General features: G+C 43.7%; 1 protein-coding gene across 2 annotated transcripts in view; it reads right to left on the bottom strand.

Annotated features, from left to right (window-relative positions):
- The window catches only part of PTBP2 (polypyrimidine tract binding protein 2), a 185,702-nt gene that overhangs the window by 85,287 nt on the left and 72,926 nt on the right, over window positions 1-27,489 (bottom strand). For both annotated transcript variants that reach the window (XM_066556189.1, XM_066556190.1), the window contains one exon: window positions 27,216-27,319. The gene's annotated coding sequence lies outside the window, so the exon portion shown is untranslated. The remainder of the gene's footprint in view (window positions 1-27,215; window positions 27,320-27,489) is intronic.

The raw sequence follows: 27,489 nt of genomic DNA, 5'->3' as shown, positions 1-27,489 counted from the left end.
GGGCTACACCAAAGAACCGGTCTTTAGCCTGTCCTGAAAAATAAACCAGTACCACAGCCCCCAGTCTTCACAGAGAAGAGCACCAGAGCACATCACCTACTGAGTCCATCGTCGTGCTCTCATCACACAGAAAACCTCAGAAGCTCAGTGAAATCTCTTACTGATGGATCAAAGATCATTAGGACAACTGAATCATAAAAACAAAACCTTGATAAAAATCAAGCTATCCTGGATTTTTTATTTAAGTGAAGCGAGTCCTTTTAGTTCCTCCCTGCTACAGGCAAGAGAGAGGAAGGCACTTTCAGCAGAAGAGTCTAGCAGCAATCCTTGATTTCATCAAGTAACCACTGCCTTAGAAAATGCAGGTAGTAGACACAAATGTTATTTTAAAACTAACTCTGTGATCACAACACAGCAAAATCAGTAAAGTGCTTGTGTTAAGTGAGGACAATGCCCTACCTAGGAGATGGACTTGGGTTCAAAACTCTTAAAAAGAAAAAACAGAGACTGAATAACCTACCACGATGCGAGTCATGCCAAATTAGCGACAGCCGTGACACAGCAGTGGAGCCAGCAGCTCACATATCAAATTGAGATGAAAAATCACTGTGATGAATCAGATGGTGGGTAAAGGCTCAGCATGGAGATAGAGCAGGACCTGGGCAATGGCACTGCCTGACATTCAGAGAGGGGAAGCCACAGGAGTTCAGATGAAGCAAAAGGCTAGAGACAGGTAGCAGCAGATTTGCTTTGTCTGCCATTATTCATCTCTCTGAAAAATAAAGAATGAGAGTTTCACCTTAAGAAATCCTATCTACCAGAATAGTCTGTTAGGGCACAACTGTGCCTTAATACTGTAACTTATGTTTTGGGTCAACTTCATTTGAAGCCAAACCTGGAATGAGAATGGAGGATGATGCAGGAATTGTAGCCAGTATCATAAGCTACAGCACAGGCTGGGGTCTCTCAGGACTAGGTGTTTTTAACTGTCTGCATTTCCCTGCACATATTCCTGCATTTTGTTCTCAGACAGGATTCTAATCTGGGAACTTGTGTGTTCAGGTTCCTGCAGCTGGTCATTTTCTCTCAATAGTATAGCTAAGCAGTAAGGAATATTTATTTCAAAAAGCATGACACGATCAGCCCCTTTGGTCAAGAGCTCATCTAACCTCATGCTAAGTGTCCATAATTGCATAACTGTGTCAATTATCCCACAAGGAGCACTTTGAGCCCTGCTGCAGAAAGGCCAGGGCTGCTCTTGTCTCACCACGACCTCAGCTCACCTGCACCTTCATTAGCAGGGGCAAAAAGGGGACAAGAGGAAGGGCTGGTGCTCGGCGGGGAGGAAGAGGCGAGGCAGGGGCTCGCAGCTCTCCCCAACAGACCCTGTGAGCCCGGCCTCCAGCTGAACACGCCCCAGCCCTTCCTTACAGAGACTGCCTCGTCATGTCATTTTCTAGAAACTGAAACCCTTTTTAAAATATACTCAATTTTCCCCAAGGCTCAGCATACACAGACTGAGCTATTCTTGTTGCATTAATGCTTGTGCAAAGGGAAGGAGATGCAGCATATGTTTGAGAGTGGAGATAGGCAAAGTGCAACAGAATTCCAGGTTATAATTCTGGGCATAACAGCGTAGGACACTGTCAACCTGAAATCTGATTTAAGAAAAAATCCAATTTAAAGCATTTCTAGGTGTTGCGCCTGACTGACTTCAAATGAACTCTTAAAAATCATTTTACAGTCATATTTTCCTCTTCTAAAGATGTTTTCCTGCTCTACTGAGTTAGTACACACACAGGAAAAAAAAAGAAACGGCTTAGTTAAAAGGATGCTGTTGACACTGCACAAAGGACATACATTTTAAGAAGCAGAAGCTAAATACCTTCTACTCTCTTTCAATTACATTTGTATCAGAAATTAAATACAATGTATTTCAGATGGAAGCCAATTTAACATAGTTTACCCAGCCTTCTCCATATATTAATGTGCATATTGACATCTATGTAAGGTATGTACATACATATAAATACTCACACACTGAACTTGCATGGAAAAACAACACTTTGAAGTGTGTGCTATATGCTCTTGGTGATATAACCTAAACTTCTGCTCAGTAACAGCAAAGCTCACAGCATTTCATTCTCATTCAAAAAAAACCCACAAACTCAGGTAATCTTTCATATCCTTAAATGGTCTTACTTGAGGTTTAATTTTCAAAACTCAGTGAAATAAATAACGTGCTATAGGAATAAATTCCTACATTTGCTCTCAATTTTGCTTGCCTGTGATAGTCTTCTATTAAAAAAAGTCTCAGTAGAAGCATTCTAATAAAGCAAAGTTATATGAATCTGGATTGAGATCTTTATGAAGTATAAAAATGATCTCTATGAGAATTTTATCAGTCTAAAGATAGTAGAAGTAAAATTATGGAAATACCTGAAATGCAGTAGATTAGTTACCTCCCATCCCCCTCTACCTTACTAACAAGCATAGGTAGTCAAGACCTTCTCTTTGCAAAAGGTTTTGCCACAAATGTTTCAATTTGATATTTCAAATCTCTCTTATGCAAAGATGACTCCCATGAAATTAACTCCTTTCTGTTCCCCGCCGCCGTGACAACTCTGGTAATTGCTTTCATGGGGTAAGCAATACTGAGAAAGCATGACTGTTCCTTTGTGGAAGGTAGCAGTTCCCTGTACCGAACTGCAGACCTCGTGGTGTGCGCTGACAGCGCTGTGCACGGGGCAGGCAGTGCCAGAGCCCTCTGGAGCCTGCCACTGAGCCAAACAGCCTCCCCTTTACCTGAGCCTGGCAAGGAGGTGGGGCACAGAGCTGCCGCAGGGATCCTGGGGCACTCCAGCTCAATGTCCAGCACAGCACCTGGCTGTGGAGGTGGCACTGCTGGCGCGGCTGTCCCCAGTCCTGTCCCACCCTGCGAACCAACCCTCGTGCGTCACACCGAGGAAATGCCCTGACAGCCACCTGAGAGGAGACAATGGACCTGGCAGCACATGCAACAGGTGACCTGGTATACCCTCCAGATGCCAAAAAAATGGATTTACAACAATGTATTAAAAACACCTTTTGGAAATTAGAACTGCTTTAATACCTCCAAAAAGAAAAAAAAAACCCAAAAAAAAACCAGGTAATGCCACCTCCAATGTCTCTTCAAATACAGCAATGCTTGGATCATCTTAAAATTAAACATACCTCAATATTTGAACTGCTCAGGCTTCAGAGCCTCAGCCTCTGGCATTTCATAATACTTAGATAATAAACGAACAATCTTCTTTTATAAAAAAAAAGAAAAAGGGATGGGGGTGAGAAGAAGAATGCAGAGGAAATAGTAGCTGTGAAATGGAATCCACAGTTTCAGACACCAGGTCTCATTAATCTTGCTGATGAATAGGACCTTTATAAAAGGAGACCCTGTAGCCGAGAAAATTGAAAGGAAATAGTATGGAAAGTGAAGCAGCAGTTTCTTGTACAAGTTCTTAAATGTTTTAAATTAAGTGGCTTTTGTGGAGGCTTGAGTCAGAAAAACAAATCCAAGTAATTCCTTCTTTACAAGAGAAATGCATGTGGATGACACCGATGCTCCTTTTGCTGCAAGCTTTTTCTAGCAAAGAGATTAGATCAAGAATACAGCCAAAAAAGGAATGGAAATGCAATGTTCGGCGATTAGTTTATGACATTCTACCCTATATATAGTGCCTATTTGGCAAACCCTCCTGCAGTTCTGTGTTTTTCATTGCAAGTGGCTTATATCAGTACTGACATCTTGCAGATGTTAGTAGCTTTGATTTTTTTCCCCCATGTTGCAAATGAGTTGGCATGGAAACAACTCTTTTCTGGCAACATGACATATGATTCAAGGCAAAATGCATTTAACACAGATGAATAGTTCAGGAATATGCCTATAACAAAAAGTCATCTTGAAAGCTGCTTTGCATTTGTTGGTGTTTATGACAACTGTTTCAAGACACTCTCAAAAAAAAAAAAATCAACTGTTCAAGACTAGGTACCAATGATTAATTTCTCACTGCTTAATGCTCCATACTCTACTTCATCCTTGATATATTTGTTTTAATAACAAGAAGAAAACGTTAAAAAAAGAAAAACATTTTGAGAGGTTATTTTCCTGTTCTTTTAAAATGACCTTTGCTGTGTTGATTTTTACATTTAGAGACAGTTGTGTAAGCCTCAGTTTAACTCAGGGCCTGCCACAGGCATTCAGAGTGCGCCGCTGCTTCCAGCTCAGACCATTTATTGGAGCACCAGTACTGTGGGAGCCCAGCAGCGACTCAGCTTCACTGGCCCTGGGCATTTCCCTGCCTCTGAGCACCAGGACCACCCCCACACCCAGAGTGGCACTGGTACTCAGGTGAGCTCAGCTGAGGCAGGAATGGGGAGAGGGCAGCTTCTGGAGGCTGCTCATGGGGGCATGAGCTTGGCCCTACCAGGTTCCTCCCTGGCCACTGCAACTGAAGCAGGCTAGGAAGAAGCAGCAGTTCCCTCCAAGCCTGTTCCTAACAGCTCCAAACTGATCTTGAGCCTTGGTAAAGGTCTGATTATCCTTTTGGTCTTCTAAAAGCATCCTGGGAGAAAAGGTAGGAGAAGCTCTCCTTCCAAGAGCAGAACCTGTGCTTCATGTGGCCAGAGCACAGGATGGAAAGGCATGGGGAGAAAGCACTGCCAGCACCTGCTCCCTCCAGCAGACACTGCAGGCATCACTTTGAACAGAAAACCACACTTCCACAAGTTCCAGCACAGCCACAAGCCTGCACAGACACCTGCACACGTGAGCTAAATGCCGTGTGACGTGCACAGGGCAACCATGGGGTGCCACCAAGTGTGCACTGAAATTTCTCAGGTGAAAGGTTATAGTCAGCAAAGTATAAAAATGGCTATGAAGGGCAGTACAGGTCTCAATCAACAAAAATTCTGCCACTTCCTTGTAGTACACGTACGTCAGATAGACAGATTTGTTTGGGGGGGGGGGGGGGGGTTGTGGAAAGGGCAATCTTTAAATTGCAAGTAAGACAGTTTCAAACCCAGAGACAAAGAAGCAGAACCTACAGCAGGGAAGAAGAGATCTTGCACAGGAAACAAGGCACCAGAAACCTCACGGTTTGCAGTCAATGTTGGACACACTAACAGACCTTCTAGTGTTTGTCCAAACCTAATCTGAGGTCCAAACCTTTTGAAAAATTATTATTACTGGAGAAGTCTGACAAGAACTCACCTCTGTGATTTAGAGGAGTCTGAATTCAATAAAATTAGCATTTAAATAAACCCAATTAAGAAATGCTTCAAACTGAGTCGGCAAGAAGGGAGCACGGCCAACTTATCTGTTATAAAGCTCTGAAGGGCTACTCCACCATGAAAAGCAAAATCCTTTTGGGTCACTATAACCAGAGCAGAAAACACCAGGGCCTGTGGGTGGAATGCACTAGCTGATAGCACAGATAGGTGCTTTTTACTTCATTTTCACCAGAATAAACAAAAAGTCTTGCCTTGTCACAGCACACGCCACAGCCTGGTAACTGAACTATGTCATAGTTCAGATGGCCACAATACACAGAGTAACATCAAACAATTTCAGAAAGCTTTAAGCATTCAGCCAGAGTAACACACCTTACCACATCAGAAGGCTTCAGGTCTCTGCCCATACAGAGTAACATCACACCACTCCAGAAAGCTTCAAACATCTGCCCTTCTTGTTCTTTGTCCCAGCCTTTTATCCCCTCCTGTTGATGCACGGCACCTGTGTGCCCTCTGTTCCCTTTGGTGGTTGGTCAGTGCCCCTGGGCACTCCAGGGCTCCTTGCTGTCAGTGCTGCTCACAGCTGCAGTCCATGAGGGATGAGGCTCAGACACAGCCCCATTGCCAATTACCACAAAATGTGCACCTACACTGCCTTATTTTAAAAAATTAAGATTAATTGGCAAAGGTGATATGTAAGAAGATGGTGACTGCTGCCTGCACAATGTTCATCTGACTTGCCATTTCTGAGCATTCAGGCTAGTTTGCAAAAAGTACACAATAAACATAAATGCCATGTAACAAAGGTTTCTTGAAGCATTGTTTATGTACTTGGCCTCCAGAGTGTGGAACAGCCCAATCATGAGAATAAAAAATCTGAATAGACTCCATTTATTTTAATGTATTTGAATGTGACTTTTTGTCTAATAAATGCATCTGTTTTGGATGATAAATTGTCCATTAGAGGAAATTCAGGTGGGTTTATTTTGTTTTCTGTGTTTTGAATAAGCTGCCATTACCTGGTGTTACATTTACTATTTTATCATTGTTTCTGCCTTCAGCTGAGCAGTACAGAAATAAAATGACAGAGTGAGCTTATAATCACAAGTATTTTAATTTATTAAATAAATGACCTAATTGCTTGCCTGAGATCTATTTTTCTTCTTTCTCTTGACCCTATTGAGAGTTAATCAGTTTCTTGGTGCTAATTAGATGTCAGCATTAGTAGCCTGCTAATACATAAGAGATAATGACACCATCGTGCAAGACACGGTGTCCAACACATGACCCTGTTTCCTTAAATTATGCCCTAAGGATTCATCTGGAAGTCTAAAGGCTATGTAGTTTTACAGCAGCAGTTCCTTCTTCTGCTTGTGGATAGTGGTACAAGTTTGACAGGGAAGTGGAGAATCAGACAGGAGATGTATCTTACCAAGCAGGGCGAGGTTTTAACAGGAATGCTACTGACTGTTCTTGTCCCACTTTGTAATTTTAGTATGCAGTATTTGCTCAGTATGAAAAGAATCATACAAAGAAGGCTTAAATAACAATTCTGTATTTCTCTTTTATAGACTAACAAACTGCTGGTAGGTAATTAAGACATACATCTTCCCTTTACAACTCCATAATCCAACCTGTGTGCTCCAGCACGCCGAGGGAGTAGCAGAGAGCATTTTGTGCAACCATACCTTCATCTGCAGCTCCAGGAGATGCCAGCACAGCACAATGAGGTTTCACAGGGGCTGTTGCATCAGGCAGATGCAAAAGATGCACAGCTGGGGAAGGGAGGCTCTTCACAAGCAGGTGAAAGCTTAAGCTTATGACACAGTTTAGCACAGCACTGCTGAGCTGGAAGGGAATTCCTCATTTGCAGCCTTATACAATCATCCAGCTCTTGGGGCAGGGGCTGGTGTATCTTCAGTGCCACAAGCTGCTCCCCTCAGCTTTCCCAATGACCCACATCCTCTCCCAGGTGGGTAGAGTTAACTGAGAGCAGCAACAAGGCCACATGCCTAAGACATGCACTCAACACTTGGAAGTGTTTCCCAAGTGCAACAGAAATGTCTTCCAGGAGTGCCTGGGATGAAAACTTCCCAGAGACCAGCAAGGAAACAGCTCCTGTAAGGGCTGAGAGAAGGATCACGGGGGGGTGATCACATCATCTCAGCACTGCCCCAGCACAGCTGCTCAGGGGATGGTAGGAGATCCATGGCTGAGCCTCTCCCCACACATGGGCACTGTGAGCAGGGCAGAGGCTCAGCCATGGGGACACAGGGTCAGCTCACAGGCTGGCTGCAGCTCATTTAACTTTTTGCCTGGGGAAAAAAAAAACAGGAAGAAAAGCACTCAACAACTCTGTTTTATGGAGAACATAATCCAGGTTGCAGTCAGTGCCAAGGCCCAGAACAAAGCCTGCAGCATAACCAGACTTCCTGCAAAAGTTCCTGTCAGATGAAGCAACCTCACAGAATTTTGGGGAGCTGTTCTTTTCAGGTCTTCACCTCTACAAAGCCATATTTGGAGCTTGAATTCTCGTCCAAGGCAGCAAACCCCTGCCAGGAAAAGCCTGCTGCCCTCTGAAACACTCCCCATTGTTCAACAACCACATATGTTATTTAAACAGGCTCCTCTGTCTCTGAAAGTAGACTGAGGGTGAGCAGTAACTTTTGCAGTAAACATCTACAAATGGTACTCTCTGCTGGAAGAGGGTTCCACTGCCCATCCACCCAGGGCATTCAGCACCATGGAGGAAAGCAACTGATCTTAATCCAGTCTCTTGGTGTCAGAGGAAAAAATTACCTCATCCAGCAGGATATCCTTTCAAAGAGAGACTAGGACCTCAAACCTTTCTGATATAAATTCAGTGAATAAGCCAGCAATAATACCTGCCAGTACAGCACTGTTAATCAGTACTGAAATTTGGAAATAAAGTTTCTGGCTCAGCACAAGTTCTTGAAGTGTTAAGCACTTACACAAAAGTTACCTGCCATCTGTCAGATTCATGATGGCAAAAACCCTCCTGTGAAGAGTTGACCTTAAATGTAAATACATGTAGGGCAGGAAGCAGAGTAGGGGAGAGGCAATGAAATTGCAATCTTTTCATGATGGTTTGCTCTCTAAACACCGTGACCAGCTCTGCACCTGAAAGTCACTAAATGCATTTTCTGTTTGATATTTTTAAGTGCTGTTGTGCCTGGGAAGTGTTAATGGCTCATCCATTAGTTGTGACCCAGACTTTACAACTTCACCCTGGCTTCATTAGAGCAATTGAGGGGGTTAATGCACTCTACTTTTATCTGGCAGTTAAACCTCCGAGGTTCATTTGTATCAAAGCTGCCATACAAAGGAAAGGTCTTCTTTGAAGGCCCATGGACCTACAGAGGAGTCTTTGAACCACGACAATTCCTGAGGGAAAGGCTGGAGTAGGAAAAAGCCTTGTTTGGTGTGCAGCCAGCAACAGAAACTCCAGAAAGTCACAGCACCTAGCAGGGATCCCAGCTGGGAGGAGAGAAATGCTGCCTTACCAGGCTTCTGCAAGAGGCCTCCTGAAAAGTTTTATTTGTCTGTGTTTCACTAACAAATAACTAACATGTTTTCCCCCTGGCTCAGTGTCAGGTACAGAGTCAGCCTCAGCTGTGGAAGGGCTGTGGAATTGAGGGGCTGAAATAACTGCAGCCCCAGGCACTGTGCAGCAGCAGCTCCCAACACTCAGAGCTCGTGGGAACAGGGGACAGGACAGCACATCAGACTGGAAACTCTGGCAGAGAATCCCTACACCAGCTCTTATTGCCCAGGTGAAACTGCTTTACAAATCACAGCATGGTCCTTGGGGAGCAGAATCCTCAGCTTATCTACCTGGTGAGGCCAAACATCCTCCAAAATGGCCCATTTTCCCTTCAAAATGGGAGAGAAAGAAAAAGAATTAGGTGTCCTGGCTCAGTCATGGACATCCAGGGGGTCTGTGCCTGCACAAAAAAACCTGCAGCAACAAACCCTCTGCACTACTGGGAGACAGAAATAGTGCTGTTGATTACAGGCATTAAGCATGACTAATGCAGCAGTTACCACTTAAAACATACCCAGATCCTATCACCCAGCTCCACAGCTGTTTTCATGGGGCACTGCAACAACAGAAGGGAGTGGGAAGCAGTAATCCAGCCCTTGAGAATGCATCTGGATCCCCAGCACCTCCTGAGTGTAGACAGATATGGGCACAAATCCCAGACCCAAAGGAAGCAAAATGGAAAAAGAGAAAAAAATAAGGAAGAAGATAAGAAGATGGTGCTTTTTTAAAACTCTGATCATATGAAAACATGTACCCTCAAACTGGATTTGCTGTAGCTTCTGGAGAAACACATGTGAAATTCATTATTTGAGGGAAAGCACTTTTATGAATAAAAATTGCACTGTTGAACACACTGTCCCCAAATAGGCAACACTGAGAGCTCTTGCATTTAAAGAAAACAGAATTATGATACCCCAGAGTCCAGGAGTAAGTTCAGCAATTAAAGAAGTTGAAGCACAAAGGAACAAAAAGAGAAGGATGAGCAATGAAGGGCAGCAGAGGAGGTGTCTGTGTTCTGCCTCGTGGCATTTCCCTGCTGGCAAGGGCTGGCTCCTGAGCAGCACCCAGGGGTGCCTGGCCTCCAGTTGAGCCCCACTGAGGGTGGGGGCTCTGTCCTTGTGGGGCAGACAGGAGGGGCACCCATGGGGTGCCTCACTGGAGGAGAAACAGAGCAACACATCCCCATCACAGACCAGGGCCACATCTCCAGCCAGGGACAAGCACACGGCCACAGCACTGTGGGCTGTCAAAGGTGGGGTCACATTTCAGCCCTGGATCTCCTCTCACTTCATTCTTACCATGTGCACAACTGTCAAGAGACCTGGATATAACCACATCAAGCTTTACTACTAATGCATACAAGGGACTGATTTACACATTGCAGCAGTATAAATATTTGTCAACTTACAGAACAATTCAAAGACTTTAATTCCACTTGTAAGAATAAAGCTGGGAGGACAAGAGTTAGATCATGGCTTGAAGATGAACATCCCTCCAGAAAGACAATAAAAAAGTCCACCCACTCTGCCATCTAGCAGATTACATTATAGTTCATTAAGTGAACACTATCCACATTTTTGGGGGTTTAGTGAAAGGCTACTCCCAAAAGGGACCTTCATTCATGGTAACTCAAGGTTCCTTGCTCAGGGGAGATTTCCTTGAGACTGGGAGTCCTGGTCTGACTCCCAACAGCTTCCTGGGAGCTTTCATCAGGCACATGCTGCTCCACTAACCTGGCAAGGAACTCTGCCGCAAAATGAGGGAGGGGCTATGAAACCCAAGCCTGTTCCTCCTACTTAGGGACAAAGTTTATAACTGCAGATGGAAACTTGCTGTTTGATATTGCTAGCGAGATGCCCAAAATGCAGCATTGCCCCTGAGTGCATCACAGTATTCAGGACCGTGTGCAGCTCTGCTATGAATTATTCTCTGTAAATATCTGCTATATTTAACCAAAAGGAGAACCTGAAATAAAAAGAGAACTGGGCAATATTTGCCAAAAGGCATAGGAAAAATGGAACCAAAATTATTTAAAAAAAAACCCCAACAAACCTAGAGTCAAATAATAATAGATCACTAATTAGCAAGCTCTTGTGCTTACTTACTGACTAGGTGATAAGTTAACCAATATATGCCTGACCTTTTAAAGTCATATTTCTAGCCACGGAAGTCATGGCTATTAACTGCTACCAGGGTGCCATGGGATTCATGTTCAGAGGCTTCTTTTTCACTTTGTTGTTGTAGCCTCTCATCTTTTACTGACATTACACACCACTCATCACGATCAGTGTCAGAAGCTATAACAGCATCTGTTGCAGTGGCAGCTTCTGCTGGATGAAGAGTCTCCCCCTTTACCTTAAAGAATGTCAATCATTTCTCATTCTCAGCACTCAGACTTGCTCATCAGTTAGTAACAACTTTCAGCTACACCAAACATGATTTTTGAGTAAACACTGGACTGAGATCATTGGAAATGATTGACAGCTTATAAATCACACTTTTCAGAAACCAGTAAGGAAGGGAAAAAACCCTATCCTTTCCTATTTCTAATGTTTCACTGTCATTTGAAACACCTTCTACCCATGAAGGGGCATGGGACAAAAAGCTTGATTTGTGACATGTGAAGGCCTTACAGGAGGCTTTCTGTAGGATACTTTACAGAGGCCCCCGTCTCCTTGCTGCTAGGAGCCCCACTGGAGAGGAAGGGAAGGTAACAGAAGCTAATTAAGGAATATTAAGATCATTTAACTATCAGACTGGATGCCTAAGCACTCAGTTAAGTTTTCCCTCTGGAATAGCTGATATTCATTATTCTTAGCATAACTACCCCTTACAATCTTTCTGTGAAGTGTTCCCCACAGCCTCAGTCCAAGAGGTGCCTGAGCAACCCCAGGACCCTGTCCTGGCCTGCCCTTCCTTGGCTGCTGAGGAGTGACAAGCAGGGACCCCAGGATTAGAAGCTGCATGCATAAAAAAGTTATTTCTAAAACCAAACCAAGTGGAACAGATCAATATGGACACAAGAGAACAAGAATCTATACAAGAGAAAAATGGTGGCAAACTCATTTCCAGGGAGGTGAAACTTGCCTCTGTGGGAAGGTGCCTATTACTCCACACAAGAAGCAGATGTTGTGCTCTGTCTTGCAGGTTTGCCTGCTGCTCCCATGCCATCATGTTTCCCTGGAATATGGGCACCGTTTGGGACTGCTGTCCCCCAGCCCTTGGAATGTAAGCACAGCTCAGCTGCACCAGCACTCAGCTCTGGTGCTGGGGCTTTCTCTTAGGAAAGGCTATGAGCATAAAAATCACAGCTCAAAAAACCAAAAATTTCAAGCAATTGAGCAAGGAAAAAACAAAGCGTCTGCATTTCTCTGCCTCTTGTGTCTGAACTTTTCACTCAAAAGCTTTTCCAGGTTTTCCTTCAGCTTTATTGGAAGTCAAGAGCTGTTGACTCACAAGCAAGCCTGAAGAAAGACACACTTTCCTAAAGTTGTGTTAAATTTAGAGGCTTCATACACCCTCTTTTGCTCCAGTGTGGATTAATCAGGCACTTCCTCAGCAGCTGCCTTTTCCTTCCATTAATTAGCAGCTCATGGTGCCATCCTGCAGCATATGCTGACACCACCCTGGCAAGGAGGGTCTTGCTCACAGCTCAGTGCCAGCCTGGTGAGGGGAGGAACAGCTCCAGGAGCCTGCAGGAGCTGGGGCTTCCAGGACAAGGCTTCTTGCTTGGTGTCATTCACTCCCTCTGATCATCAGGACCCAGGTACCCAGCTCAGGCCAAGAAGCACCCAGCCCAACATCCACAGTGCCAGTCCCAGTAGGCTTCAATGTCACCTCAAGTACAGGAGCTGCACGTTAGAAGTTGCCTCTGCCAGACCTTAGCAGTGAGGTAGCCAAATGGAAAAGAGAACATTTTTGCATGTTCTTAAGAGAAATGTACTTTACTATAATGTTTCCTGTAATAGCCAATTTTTGAAAGCTTCCTGTGCTATGCTCAATGCTTCTTTTCCCTTTTTTAGTATTGAGCTTGTCAAAAACTCTTAGGAGCTATCTTTCTTAAATAATAAAAACTGCTTTTTTTTCTTTGTAGCAAAGTATAGGCCTCTTTCAAAATAGAGAGGACTAGAAATCTCCAGAAATTTTCTTAGATCACCTCCCTCAAGCAAGGCTTCTCTCTGATTCCTTTGCTAACCAGAGGACCATGGCAGAGCAGAACTGTCTTCATTGGAGGTCATACCCTCTCCAGCTTCTTCTCCATTCCTTATGCTTCAAAACAGAGCAGAGATTTACCCCAGGGTTTTAGACTGGCATACATAGCAATGTTTTGGAATGTTTTTAATGGGAAAGAAGTGGATGTTTCCCACAGAGATACTTCTCCATTTCAGCAGAAGCATTTAAGAATAAAAACCAATGACCCTTTTTTTTTTTTTTGCTGCAATAAGAAGACTGGTTTACCTTTCATTTGCTAAGTACACATAGCTAACTACAGTACTTGCACAGCTAAAAAGTATCAATATCAGCCCTTAACACAAGTACTTCCTCACTCCCTGGGCAGGCACAGCTGCTCCTTCCCAACTCTCCCTGCTCAGAAGTACCTGGCTGAATTACAAAATCATGTCTTCAAAAATGTAACCAAACAATTTCCTCGAACTTTTTCACCATCACAGAGTTTATCACCTCCCCAGATAATAGCATGGGGGGCAGAGGAGGAAGAGGAGGAAGAAGGGGTGGGGCAGGAATTCATTACCTCACATGCTCCAGCTATGCACAATCTTTTGCTCTTTCTACACAGATGTTTTCTGGAAACTTTCTCCTCCCCCTTCCACCTTCCTTTTAACAGAGGTCCTAAAATATCTTATTAAGAGTCTGATCACATCTATTGTACCCTTCTCCAGCCAGGGTAAACTTTATTTCTCTTTCCCTGCTTCCGAAAGCCCTTGGGAGGTCTAAGGTCTGGAGAGAGCTGAAGAGAGGGATAGGAAGAAAGCCTTATTTAAAGTTCTCCTCTCCTGCTTTACAAAAGTCAGAGTTGACACAATAGGAAGAACTTTAGTCCATAAAATGTATCAAAAAAGCTCCATGTCAAAGCCAACAGATACCATGCAACCTGCTGCTACTTCTTGTCATTCCAGAGAAAAATTAAGTGCAGAAAAGGCCCAAGCATCCCCAGACTGAAGATGAAGACAATGCAAGGCTGGATTTTACTGATAGGTGGATTCAGTGGGTATTTTCTGTTCTCAAAGCAAAAAGTCTGCATTTTAAAATGCTTCTGCTTTTTAGTGACAATTCAATATTCTGTAAAGGGCTCTGAATGACAAATGTGGATTGGGCTGAAATCTTAAATTCATTAAAGTGGATGGAAATTCCCAATTACTACTTTTAATTTTGGGTTCAAAGGAGAATTTGGACACTAGGACTTGTCTTCAGGGCTATGACCCAAACTCAGAGAGCTTGGACTTTTGCATTAATTACCTATTGATCTTTACTGAGCTCTCAAAACCACAAATGCAAATGCTCAGTTTATCTTATAGAATTTGCCAAAGAGCAAACTAACCCTCAGCAGCCTTTCCACAAAATTCACCCAGTCCCACAACTGTAGCTTGTCATGGTTTGTTTGCCTGCATAATACTCAGTGTTTCCAGCTGAACCTACGACCAAATGTGCAAAAGTGATGAACATCCCTGTTTCTTGAAGTTTAGCACTGTAATTTTGAAAATCACTGCATACAGAAGTGCTGCTTATAGAGTCTTAATGGCAAGATTAGGGCTGATACAGACAAGGCTGGCAGAGAGCAACTGTTGTTATCAGTACCTGTGATTTGTTGAATCTCCTAACTAAGCAATTTTGAGAGATGTGAAAAGTGGTATTGCTTGAAACAAGTGGTATAGAAAATGATGAAAATACTCAAATGTGAGATAATCTTAAAATAAAAATGGAAAGCAAACTCAAAACCAGTATAGAATGACAATATATTTTATGAACAAAGAAAAGTATGAGTTAGTCAATTCTGGATTGTCTTTTTTTTTTGTTTGTTTGTTTGTTTGGGTTTTTTAACTTTCTGCATACCAATACATCACTTTGCACTTCCAAATTCAGAGTTCTGGGATAGCACCTCCATAAATGGAATTGAAGTTTTACTTCATGAAGGTTTTCCTTTGTCTATTTTCTATTTATGTTTTACCAATATTGTAAAGTATAAAATAAGTCTTTTAGGATAGATTAAACTGCCACCAGAAAAACATATTCAAAGCAAAAAATAAAATTGGCAAAATTAGTCATTTTCAGTGAAACAGCTTTCTAGGTCAAAGATTACTTGCTGAAGAAACACTAGCTGAAGATGCAGCATTATAAATGGTCTTCTCTCAGCCACTTGTACCAGTGGTCAAATAATTCATTTCTTAGTAAGAAATATGATGGTCTATTAACAGAAAGAAAGATTAGGTGCACATTAATCAAACATTTCAGAGATGTATAAACATGCATACAGCATCTAGGAATATCCCATTACCCTATTTCAGAAGATATATGTAATCAATATTTCAAATATATCTAGTTAGTTTCATATCATTGACTTTTAAATAATCTCCCCCTCCCCCCCTTTGTAAAATAGGCAGAGCTTTCAAAGGCAGCATCAGTAATTTTCTGAAGTGCTGCTGCTTGACCAAAATAAGTATTTAAGCTGGGCTTTCTGTGCTGTTCAAGCAAACCCGGCTGAAGACAAACCCAATGTGATCTCCCACAAACAGGCAGAAACGAAAAGATTAACTAACTACTGTTATCAGAGTGCTTTTGGAAGAGCATTGACTTGAAATAGCATTAATTCCTCACCTTTATCTGGCTGAGGGGAGCTTCTAAAACATTGGCTTTTCCCTCTGCCCATATTCTAACCATTAAAAAACCATTAAAATACATTGGTGGAAACCAGTCTATTAGAGGCAAAATTTGTTGTTTGTACGGCGGCATTTGCAAATATCAGTCTTTTCACTGCTGGTTGCATCAAGTAAATATGTTTTGATTTGATAGCTTCTTGTTTCCAAAAAGAGCTCTAGGCAAAGTGCTCCTTTGGCCCATGGCAACATTTACCTGGTACTCTGCCGACAGTCCCTCTTATTATTCCATGCTTCTTGCAGGAGGAGGACTGATTTAAAATAGAAGACTTCCTTATCTCTGGACATCAATTAATACAACCACAGTAGTCTCTGAGCTCCAGGATGCATTACATTTTTTTCATAAAAACCATAGCCTGAAATTCTATTTTTCCCCCCAAAAACTCACAAGAAATGGTGCATCTTTTAAGAAGGGCAGTGGAAGGAGTACATAGGGAAAAATACCTGCCTTCAAAACCAATACTCTCAAACCATATCTGATAGCCAGCAGTTGCAATTTTTAAGTATATCTCCCAGTATGGAACTGTCTCACCAGAGTAAGAGGCTGTAAGTAAGTTATTTATTAGTAAATATGGAATCAGAGTTTTCACAGACATGAAAAAAAAGGCTGTGAAGAAATCCAGATGCTATTTCATGTTGTAGTCTAAAAAGTCTGGAGTATGCAGCATTCCTTTCATTAACTTTGTACATTTCCTCAGGCTTACACTTCAACACCTTTAATATGGTGGCTCTGTGTCGAGGAGCACAATTCTGAGTTCAGTCAGGGAAATGTTCATAGGCATTTGTGTTGGGCTTATTCATAGTGGGATGGCTGGGAGTTGGCTTCATCCAGCCGTAGGAGATTTGACTTTGCTCCATGCAGCTGAAGAAAGGACACAGCCATGAGTCACCTAATTGCCTTGAAGCAAATGTAGATTCCTCCTGACAGCACTTGGATTTTTAAGCTCAGAGTTTACCAATGGGCAGCTTGTGTTTACACAAAAATAGAAAAAGAGAGAAGCAGCTACTTTAGAGGTGGTGAAAATGTTGTAGGTCTCATAGAGAAAGCAACATGAGCTCTGGAACCTTCCTGTATTTCCTGGTAATAACAGAAATTATAGGACCTTTTGCTGGTGTGGGCCCTCCAAAACAGGCAGGAGAATCTGCCGCAGGGCTGGCAAGTTTTGAAAGTTGCCAGAGCAAAGGGGGGAGTGCTTTTTTCCTGTGTATTTTCAGGGTCTTAAAGCACTATAAAATGTGTGAGGATAGCTGAAAAGGGAGGCCACAACCACGGATTGTCACAGAAAAGGAGACTTTCTGGAAAGTTTTCCTAAAAAAACAGACAGGGTTTCTATTAGGACTGATGTATTTGTAGATGCTTGTGTGACAGCCTTTGGATGAAAGACAGCTTGGAGAACCAGGCAATCCAATTACTTCTCTTAGATGCCCCCAGTAACAAAATGACCTGAATGAGGGACAGAGTGTCACTCTTGAGTGAAAACCATGCAGAAGTTCTAAAAGACTATGAAAAATAGTCTAGAGCTGCCATAATCCATCACAGCAGAGCTGGAGAGATTTTCATTCTGGACTTTGAGTCAAGGAACACGCTCATCAGGCAGCAAGGGTTCAGCCAACAATGTTGTTTTAATAAGCGCTGTAAAAGCTAAATCAGAAGGATGAAACATGAACATAACGTTTGCACTTGAACAGAGACATGCCCATCTATTGAGCCAGCTCCTTTTGCAGTGTTTACTCAATACCCAGCGAGTCCATCTGCACTTCCCTCCTCAGGCTCTCCCAGGGGAGCAGGGAGCTGTCAGCACAGCTCCTCTGGCAGCACGGCCACATGACCCCACGCTGCACAGGGCTGTGTCACCAGCTCCAGCTGCCACCTCACACTGCCTGTGGGACTTGTGAGGCTGCTGCCAGGGCCAGCACACCCAGACAGGCACTCACGTGCCCTGCCTAGAGTAACACCCTGGACATCTCTTCCTCTGCAGATCCATGAGTCTTCTGAGACGAAACAAAGGTGAATTGCACCATCAAGGGTTCCATCTGCACACTGCTTTCCAAAAGCCAGAGTCCCTCCTCCCTTGCACATTGTGTGTGCCCACAAAGCAAACTGCTGTACATGGACACTGGTGCCACCATGTAAAATTTAGCTGGGTGACATGTACAGTCAGTATAAGTAGTATGGCTGTTGGGCTGGTGTTCTAAAGAATGCCTACCTGACTTGTGTGAAACAGGTAACCTTTTGGGATTAAAGGAGTTTTTTGGCCCTTGCAGGTGCAGTCAGTTAATGGTTGCTGTATTTTACCCATGTACGATCATTACTGCTCACATTAACACTGAAAGGGCCAATAAACAAGGAAGAATATTCTGAGACTTTCCAGTCGCTAAGGCAATGAATTAATCAGCATGTATGTGTTCAGCAGATTCCATGATTCTGCCAAGGCCTACAGCTTTAGGTCTCCTGCTGTATATTTTTGCCAGCATGAGAGAAGGGAGCAGAGGAATTGGCAGGGAATGAAGTGTCAATGGTTAGGGCTGTAATAAAAAGTTTGGAAGGAGAAAGCAGCACCTACTGCAACACATTCATGTATTATGTGATGTTATAGCATGCCAACAAAATGAGGCTCTTTGCCACCATTCTGTGCAACAGCTTCATTTAGCCTAATTATTGGGTATAAAATCCCCTTGTCCAGTAAGAGCTGATTTCTCCTCCCAGAGTTGTGAATCCAGGCTGAACAGTATTCATTGCATTTGATCATATTTACAGACCCTGAACCAACTCTTCAACTGACACGACATTGCTTCACTTAAATCATTAAATTTCTGCCTATCTCAGGAGCTGAGTTCTTTAAAAGCTTCTTGGAGTAAGATGCAAACCAACCAAGCAGCACCGACACCATTTCCAAACCCAAGAGCATCAGTGCATGCTCTGGAGGGCTGAGGACAGCACAGCATAATTGATATGCTTAGGTGAACCTACAGTTTGTAAATGGTTTTGATGCTGGTCAGGCAGTCCCACATAGTGGCTATAAATTAAGTATTATGATCCCTTCTGGCACATGCAATTAACCAGGAAAACAAAAAACCCCAAACAAACAAACAAACAAAAAGAAAGGAAAGCCAAACCAAGTTGGCTTTTTTGAGTTAGGAACATCAAATGAAGTGGTTTGGGTTTTGGGTTCAGGATGAATTCCCCTTTACCCACTTAAATACCAGAGATGAGGTCTTACAGTTCTTTACCGTAAGTCAGGAGTTAGCCAATCAATCCTATCCCTGTCACTTCCCTGTAGGCTATAGTCATGGGAATATTTAGTGGCCAACACTTGCACTGTTCCCTCCCTGAGCTGCTGTGCTGCTTCTTTTTCTCTTTTACAGACAGAAGCATCACTGTGCACAGGTACCTAGAAGATAGTTTCTGAATACTTTTACACATGCAGTGGTTGCAGTTGGTGATCCATGCCCCCTTTTCAGTTTAGAGCCCCTCTGGTTTCCTAAGGAAGTTTACTTGCTCTGTTATCTGAAGTGAAGGGTACCCTTTAGCCAGGGCCAATACAACCTCCCACATTCAGTGAGGTTTAGCCAAAGCTGAAACAAAAAGGTACCTTTAAAAGGTACCTGACCTTCAGGGTCACTCTGGGGTGAGACAGATTCACTTGAGCCACCACCATAAGTAGGCAGTTGGTAATCACCACATCTGGAGCTCGGGGCCCAGCCCTTACCCCAGACCTGCCGGTCTGGCTTTGTGTGGATGTAAATCTTCTTATCAGTGAAGTGAAGATAATGCCACTTCAGCACACTGCACACTGTAGGAGAATTAAATGGATAAAGTTTATAAAATGTTTTATATATCAGACAAAGTATATATAAGACCTGAACATTCTTACTGAAAACTCCAAAGCTGAGTATCAGAAAACTAATAGGGAGAAAGGCATTGGAGACCTGGCAGAGAGACTAGGCCTGATCTTTGGCACTAGTGCTCACGGAAAATCAATTTAATCTCAGAGGAAAGCAGCCTTGGGAGGAAGGTGTAGGTAGAGGAGGGTTTACCCCAACACCCCTCACTACATGCTGGAGACTTACCCTGCTCATCCCTGAATCACCCATGTGGTCACATGCTGGGGGAATCCAATCAAAACCCATCAGCTCATTATGCAGTCATGGAGAGCATGCAGGCTCGGGCTGTGCTCACAGGCACTGCTGGGGCACAGGATGGCATTGAGGACACCAGAGCTGTGCAGCCAGCCCCATGGGCCTGAGGAGATGCTGCTGCTGCCCCCGCTCTCACACGGCTCCAGGAATTTGGGGATGGCCACGAGGGTGGTGGTTTCCATAAAGCATTCAGTGCTAATGAGATCAGTGAGCTGGCAGCAGAGCAGCAGTGGGGCTGTGTTGGCGCACAGCTGAGGCTGCAGCTCTCTCTGCAGGCTCCGTGGGCACTGGCTGTGCACGGGCACCATGGCTGGGTGTGCACGGGCACCAGGGCTGGGTGTGCATTGGTACCAGGGCTGGGTGTGCATTGGTACCAGGGCTGGGTGTGCACAGGCACCAGGGCTGGCTGTGCACGGGCACCATGGCTGGGTGTGCACGGGCACCAGGGCTGGCTGTGCACGGGCACCAGGGCTGGGTGTGCATTGGTACCAGGGCTGGGTGTGCATTGGTACCAGGGCTGGGAGTTCAGGGACACCAGGGCTGGGTGTGCATGGGCACCAGGGCTGGGGGTTCATGGGTACCAGGGCTGGGTGTGCATGGGCACCAGGGCTGGGAGTTCATGGGCACCAGGACTGGGTGTTCATGGGCACCAGGGCTGGGTGTGCACGGGCACCAGGACTGGGTGTGCACGGGCACCAGGACTGGGTGTGCACGGGCACCAGGGCTAGGAGTGCATGGGCACCAGGGCTGGGAGTTCAGGGGCACCAGGGCTGGGTGTGCATTGGCACCAGGGCTGGGAGTTCATGGGCACCAGGGCAGGGTGTGCATTGGCACCAGGACTGGGTGTTCACGGGCACCAGGGCTGGGTGTGCATGGGCACCAGGACTGGGTGTTCACGGGCACCAGGACTGGGTGTGCATTGGCACCAGGGCTAGGAGTGCACGGGCACCAGGACTGTGTGTGCATGGGCACCAGGGCTGGGTGTGCACGGGCACCAGGGCTAGGAGTGCACGGGCACCAGGGCTGGGAGTTCATGGGCACCATGCCCAGGGCACATGGCCACGCCAGGGTGTGAACACTGACAGGGCTGTCTTGTCCTTGCTGTGGCCAGGGTTGCCGCAGCCCCTATGGCTGGGCAAGAGGTCCCAGGGAGCCTGGCCAAGGCCGAGGGCACAGCCCAAGCACTGGGAGCTCCAGGCAGAAGAGCTTGATCCTGTCTCGACACCCCAAGCCCAACCACCACATCCAGAGCTGCTCCAGGAGCCCTGGGCCACCCCTCCAGGGCATGGAGCTGCTCAGGAGCCCTGCCTGTGCTAAGGGCAACCCTCAGGGCTGTCACAGCCTCCTTCAAGCCCTGGGGTGATGCAACCATGCACTGGAGATGTAACTGCTCCAAACATTCCTTTGATTTGAGGGTTATTTTGCTTTTCCTAATAATTTCTTGATAACAATATAATTGGATGAGTCCTTAAGGACATTTCATGTACAAGATTTATTGGGAATATTACCTGCATATTTAGAGTTAAGAGGGACAAATATTTTATTTCCTTTTTTTATTGTCCCATTATTTATAGAGTTCTCTTTGAATCTTGTAAATACATTTTTTCATTTCCCTTCAGAGTTTGTCTTTCTCTTTGGCAAACATTGATTTTTTTTTCATGTTTTTTCCAGTGAACCTTGAAATTAAAATGTCTTTTTTTGTTTAATTTCTTTTTTTGTACACTGGACTCATTGTCAGCACAGCAAGAGCAAGGTGCTTTGTTAGATTACTGCTGCTTCAAAGCTGCTGAAAGGAAGAGTTGACCACATTTTATTATTTGTGTGTAGTTCCTTCATCGGTTGCAATTATCCTCTTTCACAGACAAAGCCAACCCCAAGTTCTCAGCATTTGAAGGAAGCATTTTAATTTTTTTAGTGTTTGATAATCAACTTTTACTGACTATACCAGTTTCAAGAATTGTAGAATTATTTGTCCTCTTAGTGGACAAATCACATGCACAGAAACAGCTATATACAAAAATAGTAAGGTTTACAGGAAGAGAGTATATTTTATTAGACCAGCTGATATAGTTGGGGGGAAAAAAAGAAAAGCTTCAGTCACACAAGCCCTCTGAAAGCATTTCTGCTTTTTTCATCTATATCAACAGTTCTAATAAAAAATACTACTTTTCTCTGCAAACCTTTCCTCTCTCCTATCATTTGACCATTACAGCTACAGCAACAGTATTTCTAGGAAAAAAAATAATTGTATTTATATAGCAAAGAGACCGTATCACCATTTTTCAAGTGTTTTTCATCAAAACTACTGTCTGTTCCTTTTCCTATAATAGAGATTTTATTTTTAAAGTAGAGTATTTTTAGAAAATATTAATTTTTATGATAATTACTTGGTCATTGTAATTTTATCTGCTGTAGCAGAAAAATTCTCTATTACAGAGTTTTCACAAAGAATGCTTTTTTCTTTTACTAAGTAGCCAGGGCACTGTAGGTTGTGAAATTAAAAGCTTAAATTATAGTAGGGTAAAGTGGTTGGACCTAGGAACACAGATACGTTTGTATCCTTGGTCAGCCTGAATGCCATCAGAAAGTTCAGAAATTTTTCAAAATATTCAGCTACAATGAAATCCTCCATAAATTAAACAGGTTTTCTTTAGCTTTGTGACCTAGGGTTTATACATTATGCTAAGCAAGTATAACAGTCTATGTTCAAAGGCCAAAGAGCAGGTAGTAAGTGTTTAAAGTAGCACGAGTCGTGTTAAAAAAAAAAGTATTTAAAAGTGGATTGTTCTAGGCTATAATAAACTATGAATTGTAAAAGGTTAATTGACAAAATGATACTCATTTAATGCCATTTCTGTAATAGCAATCATTGCTGAATTCATAATTCAGGGGTCTTGCTATATTGACAGTCACATTTCCTCAGAAAGACTGCAGTTATTTCCTCAGTCTGTTCAACCTGTGGTAGTTGGTTATGGATTTACAGGCAGATACAGGTACCTGTGACCACTGTGCTGCTGGCTAGAAAGACAAACAGTATTCTGCAGCCCGGGGCAGCCCAGGAATGCGATGGAGATTCCTGCCAGGAGCTGACCTTTGCCTCGCTCCCATCCCAACCCAGCGCTGGCGTGGGCCATGGTAATTACCCTCACTGCACATCTGGCATTCAAGGAAGGGCAGCCTTGCCTCAAGGTTGCTTTGCTTAGGTTCAAATCCCATTTTTGCAGAGCCTCTGACCTGCAAATCTGATCTGTTTTCCTCCAAACTGTATTTCTTATTCAATGAGATACTATGTTAGCAGGGAACAAAACAATAAGATTTTAATAGCAACAAACATTCAGTCAAACTCTTTCCTTGGGCACATTGTCAGAGTGGCAGAGATACCCTCCTCATGACAGAAAAGATTCCTTTTTAAATTTTTTCCCCTAAGATATCATGCCAAACGAGAACTATTTTGTTTGTTTACTTTATCAATTTTGTAAAAAGCAGCAGTTCCTCAACAGAAGGACAAATGGAGTCACTGCAATTGTTGTTTTGCAGAAAGGACTTCCCAGGCAGTGGCTGCATCAGCAGCTTTTGTGAGCAGAGTACAGTGCCACACAATCACTTCTATCCACGCCTGCCACAAGCTGTAGCCAAAAAAATGGCACAGGCTTGCTAAGAAGGGGCTATTATAATGTCTCCTTAATTATGATTCATTGCTTCTTTTTTTAACAGTACAAACTTGTCAGCTATAACAAAAGATGTTTAAGAAACAAACCTTGTCAAAATAAATGAATTAAGAGCATTCATCCTTTTCCAGAGTGTGAAGAAGTTTGTAAGGTGATAATGAATTCCGTAATGCATTAGCCACACTTCTTAAATGTGTGTACTGCTTACTACATAACTTGCAAAAGTTTTGTTATTTTCACTGAATCTCCAGTTATGGGCACAAATTAGCAAGATTTAATTGTAATTGGACTTTGAGCAATACAGCTATTATTCTGCCAAGTGCAAGGTGTTTTCTCTGTGCAGAAGCCTGTTAAAGTGCCATGGAATCCACATGAAATCCAAAGGCATGCTACCACTGCCTTTGCTGTACTTAGCAGAGTCTTGTGCTGCAGAAGGTGTAGCGCATCTTCTGCCTGCCAGGATCCTGCCAGGGCATGATGGGCTGTCCCCCTGCACTGGCAGGGGAATCCTGCCTCAGGAGCTGGGGTTAAACCTGATCCCAGGTCAGTGTAGGGGTTCATCTAAAGCAGGGCCAGGCCATGACTCAGGCTTAGCTTCCAATGACAATTTTGGGTCTGCTTTCCCAAGCCATTGCTTTCTTTACATGTATGGGTGCCCTTCCATAGTGCCAAGAAATTCTTTCCAAGCATGACTGAATGTGGGCCCAGCAGTATCACTAATTCCACCCAGACACACACTGATCTGTGCATGCAGCTGCCTCCTGGCTTTAATCCCTTCCTGAACTGGGCACCAGCACAATCTTCCCATCCCTCTATGAGTCTAACCTTCCAGCTCATTGACTGTTTTCAGAACCATCTCAACATCTGCCTAAGACCCATTTCATATCCATGATTTTGTCCCCTCACTGTCACATCCATGACTGTTCACAAGTTTATGGTTCTCTCTATCACTGCACCAATCTTGGTGCTCTTTTCAAATAACAGAGCTGCTGGAGAGAGTCACTGATCTGAGAAATTTTTGTGTGCAGTAAATGAGCACCCAGAACCTCCTCCACGTAAAGAAATCTTTCCAGCAGTGACATGGCATAGCTCATTTAGCATTTCATCAGATGAGAACTCATAATAGTTACCACAAAAAAACAGATGATGCCGATGACTTCTACTTATCTAAACCAAATACTCTGAAGAACTGCTCAGATTCCTGAAGCCTCCTAAGAGTGTGGCATTTGTTTTCCAAAAACCAGAGGCAGCTTCTGCAGACCCCTTGGAGCAGTGATGGTACTGTCACGTTTGGCTGCCTGGGGTGGCAGAGCTCACTCTCACCATCCTGCTGGGTGCTGGGAAGAGAGACTGTCTCCCACCTCATCACTACACCACCTCCCTCCCGCTGCACCTCGCATAGAGGCACTAATATCACACTGGATCCAGGCTTCTCCTGCTCCTGGGACCTCAGCTCACAGTCCCAGCCTAAAAGCTCAGGTTGAGGCCTGCCTTGGTGGCTGAGCACACACTTGTTTGAGAGATGCTCTGGAAAACAAGACAAGTTTGCTGTATTCACCATGATAAACCCAACAGAGTTTTTAAGGAGCTGGGCTGTTTTCAATCCAGCTCACACACAGCTATGGACATCTTCAACCCATGTACTTTCTGATTCTGATAGAAATTCTCCCCCCTGCTATTTAGAAACAGACACAGGCACAAGGAGGTCAATACTACTGGGGGTCTGGTTTTAGATTTTTGGCATCAGAAGCATGAATGAACAGGGAAACAAAGACTATAGGAGATGCATGGTGGAGATGTATCAGAGGTACAGAAGAAAAAAGATTGGACAGATATTCAGGGGAACAGTCTGGGACATTGGCCCTTGCCCTGGCCTCTCAGTGATCCCTGGCAAGATGAAGGAGTACAGCACACACAAGAAGAGTTTTTCCTAGAGCAATACAACTCAGTTATCACTGGAGTGTGTCTGCATCCCAGGGAAATGTAGAGATTCAGGCTACCCAAACAGAAGGGAAATCTGTATCTGATGGCTCTTTCACAGCCCCACTGGGCTATTCCTGATGCCCTACTGCAATGTGCCATGCAGATGTGTCACCCTCACCTGCAGTGAGACCAAAGCTTGCAGCAGCAAAGGAGGAGCCTGCAGTCCTCAGTTATGGGGGATGATAGGAAGCACAGAGTGTGGAATACTGAAATAGCAAAACGCGTTTGGAAGCTGCAAACTTATACAGCAACCATTCCTATCCTCACAGCAGCCAAATGCAAGCAAGTGTAAAAGCAGAATCTTACCAGTCTTATTCATTCACAGGCAGCAGAAACAAAATCTAAGCTTCAAACTCATGATTAAAATAGGGTTCTAGAGTGGCAAGTAGACATGAACACTTGTGCCCAGAAAACAGTAGGCTTCAAAGAGTTTGAATACCCATCTCTGTGGGAGATCCAATATGCTACTGAAAGAACTGTTCATCAAAGTCAAAAATAATGCCAGCACTGAAACAGTCCAATCTGCAATAATATTTTCTATTAGATATTTCACTGCAACAGCCAGAATTTCAATAAATCATATGGCAATTTTTAGTTAACAATGGTAAAGGCATTTCCTAAAGTTGGGATACACCATTCCTGTTGACTGGCCAGCAGCTCACAGAATGCAGTTTACTTCATGGGCAGAGGAAATTGCATCTCCCCAGAATGGGAGCTCCCCCTTCTGCAGCCTGGGAGGTGCCAGCAGCAAGGACAGGTGGGAAATCTGCCAGGGATGTACCCTCCATAGTGCTCAGACCAAGCCCCAGTGTAGGCAGTGACTGCAAACCCCCCGTGGGCTCCATCCCTGGGGATTGCTTGTGCCCCAACACAGGACCCACCTCCTGTGTGTGCAGGAGCACAGATTTTTCCTTCCCGGGCACAGGGAGCATCTCAGCCACAATCTCACTCACTTTTCCAACAAAATATGGTGGTCTTCACTAGCAACAGTTGTTTCCAGCTTACCACAACATTTGATGATAATTGTAGGAGTAAATGTTTGGAGGTTAAGGTGCAGTTTGTAAATGTCCGATATTTATAGAAATATGGAAAAAAAATCATGAATTGTCGCATTCACCTTAAATGATCCACAGGTATAACTGGAGAAGAGCTTCTACATGCAAAATTAGGCCATACTGACCCATATAAACAAATTCAGTAAGCCACAACAAGCTGCTGGATTCTATTTAAAATACTGTTATGGAAGCACAGCAAAAAATACTGGCTGGTTAGTTAACTTAGGGTCCATTTCCTTCCTTCCTATCTATCTATCTATCTATCTATCTATCTATCTATCTATCTATCTATCTATCTATCTATCTATCCTGGTGAAAAAAGTGCATGTTTTTATTTGCTGGTATAGAGATGGCATGTGTTGCTACTGTGGTTCATCCACAAAAAATCCATTGTTTTTAATATGAATTAAGTGAATACTGAAGTATCTCTGCTACTCTCAGAGGAAAATTCTCTTCTACCTACCTTACAAATAAATGTTAGGTCTGGTATTCAACTTAGCAGAAAAACAAAGCACAGGAAAAAAAAGCGCAGCTCTCAAATATGTTATTTATACACTTTATATACTGACTACAGGAAGAACTGAAATTATTTTCAGTTAGCAACATATGTGTAATTTAATATCACCAGTGAAAACTAGGAGCTTACCTGGCCAGGATAAACTTCAAGCACTTGTAATTTTTCCAGTTTTCAATACAAAAATGGGAGCTAAGCAGAACTCTCCATCTCTGCAGTGATTATAGCAGTATTTTCTAGAGGAAAGAACAGAAAACCAAAACTGTGTGTGGGTTAAAAAATGAACAGAGAGAAAACAAACACTCCCCCACTACCCTACCATCAAACTTCTCTTGAATGGATTCATTGCTCAGGGCAGTTGTGAAGCAAACACCATGTGCATAACACATCTGTCAAGGGTTACAGG

This window comes from Molothrus aeneus, chromosome 9 (genome assembly GCF_037042795.1).
Source record: "Molothrus aeneus isolate 106 chromosome 9, BPBGC_Maene_1.0, whole genome shotgun sequence".
Lineage (NCBI taxonomy): Eukaryota > Metazoa > Chordata > Aves > Passeriformes > Icteridae > Molothrus > Molothrus aeneus.
Note: the sequence above shows the minus strand (reverse complement) of the source record. Positions and strands in the feature narration are given on the sequence as shown.